Source organism: Hyperolius riggenbachi, chromosome 1 (genome assembly GCF_040937935.1).
Source record: "Hyperolius riggenbachi isolate aHypRig1 chromosome 1, aHypRig1.pri, whole genome shotgun sequence".
Lineage (NCBI taxonomy): Eukaryota > Metazoa > Chordata > Amphibia > Anura > Hyperoliidae > Hyperolius > Hyperolius riggenbachi.
The window spans coordinates 590,525,797-590,532,437 of NC_090646.1; the positions used below are offsets into that span (position 1 = coordinate 590,525,797).

A 6,641-nucleotide genomic window follows, 5' to 3' on the forward strand; every position below is an offset into this window, starting at 1 on the left:
ATGCAGATGCTTATGCCCGTATGCAGAAAATTTTACGCATTAATTCCTCTGGTAAATGCTTATACCGGGAACTCTTCTATACGTACAATCCCCTTTCCAATGCGTAAATTTGTAAGCATACATTCGCACGCGGAAAAATAGCCGTGAGTAACGCATTCATAGTTCACTACGCAATACACATGCTAAATACACATAGTCGCCATAAGCTATGCATAGCGGTACTTCGCTACGCGTACATTTGTAAGTGTAGTTTTGAAACGACACCTACGAACTACGATGCGTAAATTCGCACTGGCGTAGTTTCTGCTCATCCCTGCCATAGGTGTCAGTCTTATGCTTTATAAGAATCTCAGACAGTTCAGGGGTGGGATAGAAATTGTCTGCGGTGATGCAATAGCCTTTGTCCAGTAAAGGCTCCAGAAGGGACAATACAGACGATGTCGCCACTCCATACTCGGTAAACCTGGGACAAAATTTGGTGCCTTTTCCCGTACACATAATAGTGTTCCAGATGTATCCGGTACCTGACTCACATAGCGTGTACGACATGATCCCAAAGCGGCCCGTTTGGAGGCTATGTATTGGAGCCAACTCAGCCTCCCCTTATAGGCCATCAGGCTCTCGTCCACGCTGATGCCCCTCTGTGGCACCTAAGTGGTCCTGAAATTTTCCACAACCATCTGGTAGACCTCCCAGATTTTTTTAGTTTTGGAGCAGGGTGGGTCGACTCCTCAAAAGGTGTCATTGTTAGCAAAGTGGAGAAATTTCATTACTAGGGAAAAACGGTACTCAGACATCACTGTACCAAAGAAGGGGGTCGCAATTATCTTATTCGTGCTCCAGTACCATTTCTGCAGGGGCTTCCCCACCACTCCCTGCAGAATGATCAGGCCCAAGAACAACCAGATATCCGCTGTTGTTCTGCTCCTGGAAAAGTGTCCTTGTGGAGCAGCCAATTGTTGGGTGGCATACCGATTAATCTCCTCCACTATCTTCTCAATAACCGCCTCCGAGAAGAAAAACTGCAGGTATGCCAGGGGGTTGCACTTGCCCTCTTTCTTCAGGCCAGGCTTCCCATTAAAAGGGAAATGTGGGGGCGGTGGTGGAGCCTGAGAGAGGTCAATGGGGCGCCAAACCCAAACATCACTGACCTCGCTAGTGATGGAGTCGCTGTCGCTACAGGGTCGAATGAGAGATCCATTCCCCAGGTGCGTCACTGGAGTCCGCCAGTGACTGCAGATCGCTGTCCTCCAACTCCACCAGCACTTCCGCAGTGAGACCCTTCTGGAAGATGACGCCATAGTAAACGACAGGCAGGCAGAGGTCGGTGCAAACGACAGGCAGAGAGTTGTCAAATCCAGGTAAATCCGGCAGCCGGGGGGAAGAAGCCCGGGTCCTGCTGACAAGCGCTGATCACGTGTGGGACCCAGGAAAGTGCTGCAGGCACTGTTTATAGCCAGCCCGAGCTGAGCTCGGGCTTACCGCTCCTGACATGCGTAAGTCAGCCCGAGCTCAGCTCGTGAATACCGCCAGGGGGGTTAATGGATCGTTTGAACATGTTCAAGGTGAGTACTAGTCAGATTGATAGAATAAGAAAGAGAATTCCAGAGAAAGGAGCTACTCAAAGCAAGCCACTATTAGAACCTTGCATGACAATACATGTTAATGATCATTGTGGACACCAACCACATTAACCCAGTGGCTTGCTTATGTTTTATTCGATGATATCTTGAATAGCCCAATTTTAAAGCTCAAAATAAAGGTTACTTTTTAACTTGTTCCTATAGAGCTTTTTATCTCTAACAAATTATTGTGTAATTTCCGCTGGCAACCTGGGACTGTTTGTTGAATAATTAACATACTTCAGGACCTTGAAGGAGAAATATCTCCGGTAAAATTCCCCTGGAATCTTATTACAGTTGCTACTTCTAAGATATACAGCACTTTTTTTAGTTTATGCAAGCAGCAGTGTCTTTTCTATATCTTCTATGGAAGAGCATACAGGATCCAAAAGATGATAGCCATGTTTGGTCTTGAAGTATCAACACTATTGTTAGTTATGTCTAGGAGAACTCATGGAGAAGCATGTGATCAGTTTGGTCAGATGATAGGTATAAAAGTCTCTAATTGGCTAGTCATGATCATGTGCTAAACCAAGATTTGATCACAGCAGCAGATCAGAGCTTTGCGAATCTATCAGCTGATCAGACAAATCACATGCTTCTCCATGAGTTCTCTTAGACATGATAATCACTAAAGGTAGCCACACATCTAGCGATGATGGGCAGATTCAACCATGAGACAAATCTCTCTCTAATCGAATCTGATAAGAGAGAGATCTGCCAACTGCCCATACATCACAGGCCAATTCCCGATCAATTTCATGCTGAAATCGATCCGGTATCGGCTTTGTGCACCGCATCCGCCGCTTCGCTGCCCCAAAGCTGTGACCCCCTAATGTAAATGTCCCTCCCCCCCCCCCGGTGCCCCGTGTAAAGTATGCATGACCTGTCTGCGGCCTGCATTTGTCCCCCACTGCCTCCGTGATATCTCTTCTGCATACACGTGCGCCCCATGTGGTTTCCTAGTAAGGGCGCGCGTGTGTGATGTCACACATGCGCCCTTACTAGGAAACCACATGGGGCATGCGTGTATGGAGACGGGAGCAGTGGAGGGATGAGCACAGGCTGCAGACGGGTAATGTATACTTTTCACAGGGCACTGGAGGGAAATTCTTCACTGGGGGGACAGCACTGGGGTTTTGTTGCATTTGCCAATTGTCGGGAAATTGCATGCCATTCCCACTGTGCACCAGATTGAGCAACTCGGGCCAACATCTTGCAGCATGCGCGATCGAGAATGCGACCAATTTTCTTCCCAAAATTGGTCGCATTGTCGGTCAGGCATGCACTTGTAGGCATCGATTTTCATCCAATTCGATTATAATAATCTAATCGGATGGTCAATCGGCTGCCAAGTCGCCTGATGTATGGCCACTATAACTGGCACAAACAGCTATCCAATCATGATTGGATGCTTAAGATATTCTGAATGGATCTTAGTATTCTGTTTCATAAGTTTATAAAAGTAGCAGTAGGGTATTGTACCGTGTTAGCCATCAGTAAATGGTATCATCCTGATTTATAACTTCTTAAGTTTATAAAAGTTTTAGACAGAAAATCAACCAAAAATGCAGAAACAAAACATTAAACATGAGTTATAAATTATTTTTATGTCACTGAATGAAAAAAGTATTTGATCCCCTACAACCCAGACAGGATTCTGTCTCCCACAGGTTGGTTATGTGGCCATGTGGCACACACATTACACTCAATCAATTAAAGATAGTCATTATGTGTATAAAGCACATCTGTCCACAGAATCAGTTCCTGCCATTACAACCTCTCCATCACCATGGGCAAGAACAAAGAGCTGTTGAAGGTCATAAGCAACAAGATTTCAGACCTGTACAATGCTGGAGTGGGCTTTTAAATATACCTGTATATGCTTGGAACTAGATAGACCTGCACTATGGCTTGGATGGATGGAAGGAAAGCAAGCACTGTGCCCTTGATCTACCAGGTCTGGGGTTAAAGAACAGCAAAGAACCAGTGATGCAGCAAACCTGGAATAAGTTTACAAAAATTCTCTGCTATTAGGGGGCAAAAGTTTTCAACCCTTATCGGGGTTAAAGGATGGATGGGTCGGATTGGCCAATGGCGTGGTGAATGACAGAGAGGCACAGAGTCGTCAGGGTGAGTAGAAAAACAATACAATTTGTCTGTGCTCAGCAGAGTCAATCTGCCAGGCAGATCACTTGCCCATGCATCAAGGGGGATTGGAGGCCAATACACACATGCTGGATTTTGTGCAAATGGCAAGAACCATCTGGCATGTGTACAAGGCTTTGGTCTTACACATGGACTTAGGGCTTGTAGTCACAGGAAGTAGGTGTTGTGCAGTTCTAAGACCTCAGTCTAGTACCTTGAAGCTAGAGGCAGGAGAGGTCAAGTAAACCTGAGACAATCACAACAAAAGGATTTATACTTATCTGGGGCTTCCTCTAGCCCCCTATAGTTGGTCAGCTCCCTCAGTGTCCATCCAGTTCCCTCAGTTCTGCCACTATGAAGTCTGCAACCCAGCTGGGTATGTCTGTATGTTTTGGCAGCGTGTCATTTGGGCGCAGGGAGAAGCCGAACGACCGCACTCCATGCACTAGGTAGTCTCAAGGAATATATCAAATATATCCCCCTAATGATTTTCTAATTTTTTTCTTTTGGGCATGCAGTTTTGAGTACGGCTATTGCCAGCACCCGAATTACAGTAATTTTATTGTAATTCCCCCAGCTCCACTATAGCTGTAATTAATGTTACGGCCTATGGCAGAACCCAAATCAAATGCAACCATATGGGGCCAAAATGACCCAACACGCATCTGGGTTTCAGGCTGCTGCGCATGCGTGGTCCTGCCCACCATGCGTGGTCCTGCCCACGCACATCCCCCAATCACGCTCATGTAATAGGGAGTGTTCTGTGCAAACACAGTTACAGTCTTAATGATTGGGGGGTACCCACGGCTGGGACCACGCATGCGCTGTAGTCTGCACAATGGAGACAACCAGCAGGACATCGAGGGAGCAGACAGGTTTTAGGGAGCTGGAGGAAGCCACAGGTAAATATAATTCCATTGGCTACCATTGACTCAGATACACTGTAAGGCTGTATGGATGTAAGCAGAAGAAAGGTTCAGTTGCGAAAATATATTTATAATTTACACTGATCACCATAATTGCTTTAATAATTTGCTTTTTTTCAACTTTGGGTTTAGTTGAGTCTAGACAAAACTCAAATTTATGTCAGTATATACATTAATAACCTGCTGCTTGTAGGATCATTCCACAGCATTAGGTAGCATTTTAGGGCAGTTTAAATAATCGTACACAGAATAAAATCTGTTGATCTAAAACAATTTACAAGTGCAAAAAAAAAAACAGATGGCAAGTGCACTGTAGTAAAAGTTTAGCTTGCGTTTGACCTTGTTGTCTTCTTTCCACCGGTATTGTTGGCTGGAAGTCCTCCGCTGAACAGCTGTCAGGTGGGCGGCAATGTCCAAAGGTGAAAGAAGGAAATACAGCCAATCCATTTAGCCACTGGTTTGTCCAACAGAGCCTGGCAAAGCTCTCAGTTCTGTCTCATGCTGAGGAATGTCACTTCTGCACAGATTTGTATGAGATGACAAGGTATCAGTAGCCGTCAAGTTAAGCAATCAAGCTAGGTTTGTTACAAAAAAAAGCATTTTAATGTTCACTACGGAAGCGGAGGTAATTATACCATTTTATATTGTCTTTCTTCTCTGCAGGTTCTTGTGTGAATAGCTTAACTTGATTTTAAAGAGATTGCATTTTTTCCTGCTGGTATAAATACTGTGGACAGAGTATAAGTACTTGAAAGAAACTAATGAACCTTTCCTCACACTTCATTACCTCCAGTCTGATATGACTGAGCGTATGAACACTAATTATCCTCTCTTTCACAGGCATGGCCATAGATCTAGGTCTTAAAACATAATATTCCACATAGTCATGCTGAAATGCCTTGCTGGGTTTTTTGTGTCCTTATTGAAATGTTAAGTAGATCTATGTCCGATCAAACAGCAGAGAATAGAAAATAGTCACATTTCATGGGTAATTTCGCAAATAAAGGTTAAGGTACATCTAGATTTAAGTTGTAGAAACTCGAAGAGATGGAAACTTTGATGTATAGTGATCTGTAGATTTTCGCTATTACTCTATTACAGCTGAGTTACGGAACAACCAAAAATGAAATTTGCGTAGCCAAATGCCATTCAGTTGTAGAAAATACAGATGTGTTGTAACTCGTTGCGTGCCTGTTTATTCCGTAGGCTTGCCAGCTTGCCTGTTGTGGCTTAACTGCCTCTTTTGGGTTCATCACCAGAAGGAGTGAGACTGCTTGGTGGATGGAGACAGAGCTAGGACATCTGGGAAGAGATCTTTGTGCTGCAGATTCTTGGAGAAGTCCATTGTCCTGATTTACCATTAAGTTGGAGATACTGTAAAAAATGGCTGAAGGTTATTAAAATCATATGCTATCAAGTCATTGTAGTTTGAAAACCTTTCCTGCGTCATATCAGACCAAACAGGGCCGGGCCGAGGCATAGGCTGGAGAGGCTCCAGCCTCAGGGCGCAGTGTAGGAGGGGGCGCACAATTCATTCAGCTGTCATATCTAATTGTGTATGAAGCAGAAAGAAATAAGAAAAGGGGATACATAGCAGTGACTGCAAGCCAGATAACTAGATATTAAGGTGTTGGGGAGGTTGTGGGCCCTGTGGCGCCTCTTAGTCTAATAGCAATCATTGTGTGACGGCTGGGGTGGGAAGGATGGAGGGGCGCACTTTGGTGTCTCAGCCTTGGGTGCTGGAGGACCTTGTCCCTGCTCTGAGACCAAAGGCAGAGCTGACATAAGGTCAGTGGATTGGTGCTTGCCCAATCGCAGTCACATACATGCACCTGGAGTGAACATATTTTGAAGGACACCCGAGGTGACATGACATGATATGAGATAAGTGTATGTACAGTGCCAAGCACACAAATAACTATGCAGTGCTGAGTGCTCCTTTTTT

General features: G+C 44.9%; 1 long non-coding RNA gene across 1 annotated transcript; it reads left to right on the forward strand.

The window, feature by feature from the left end:
- Nucleotides 1-5,164: 5,164 nt before the first annotated feature.
- On the forward strand, nucleotides 5,165-6,113 carry LOC137527942 (uncharacterized). Its single transcript, XR_011023234.1, has 2 exons — nucleotides 5,165-5,321; nucleotides 5,903-6,113. It is a non-coding gene; the product is annotated as an uncharacterized lncRNA (long non-coding RNA).
- The last annotated feature ends 528 nt before the right edge of the window (nucleotides 6,114-6,641 follow it).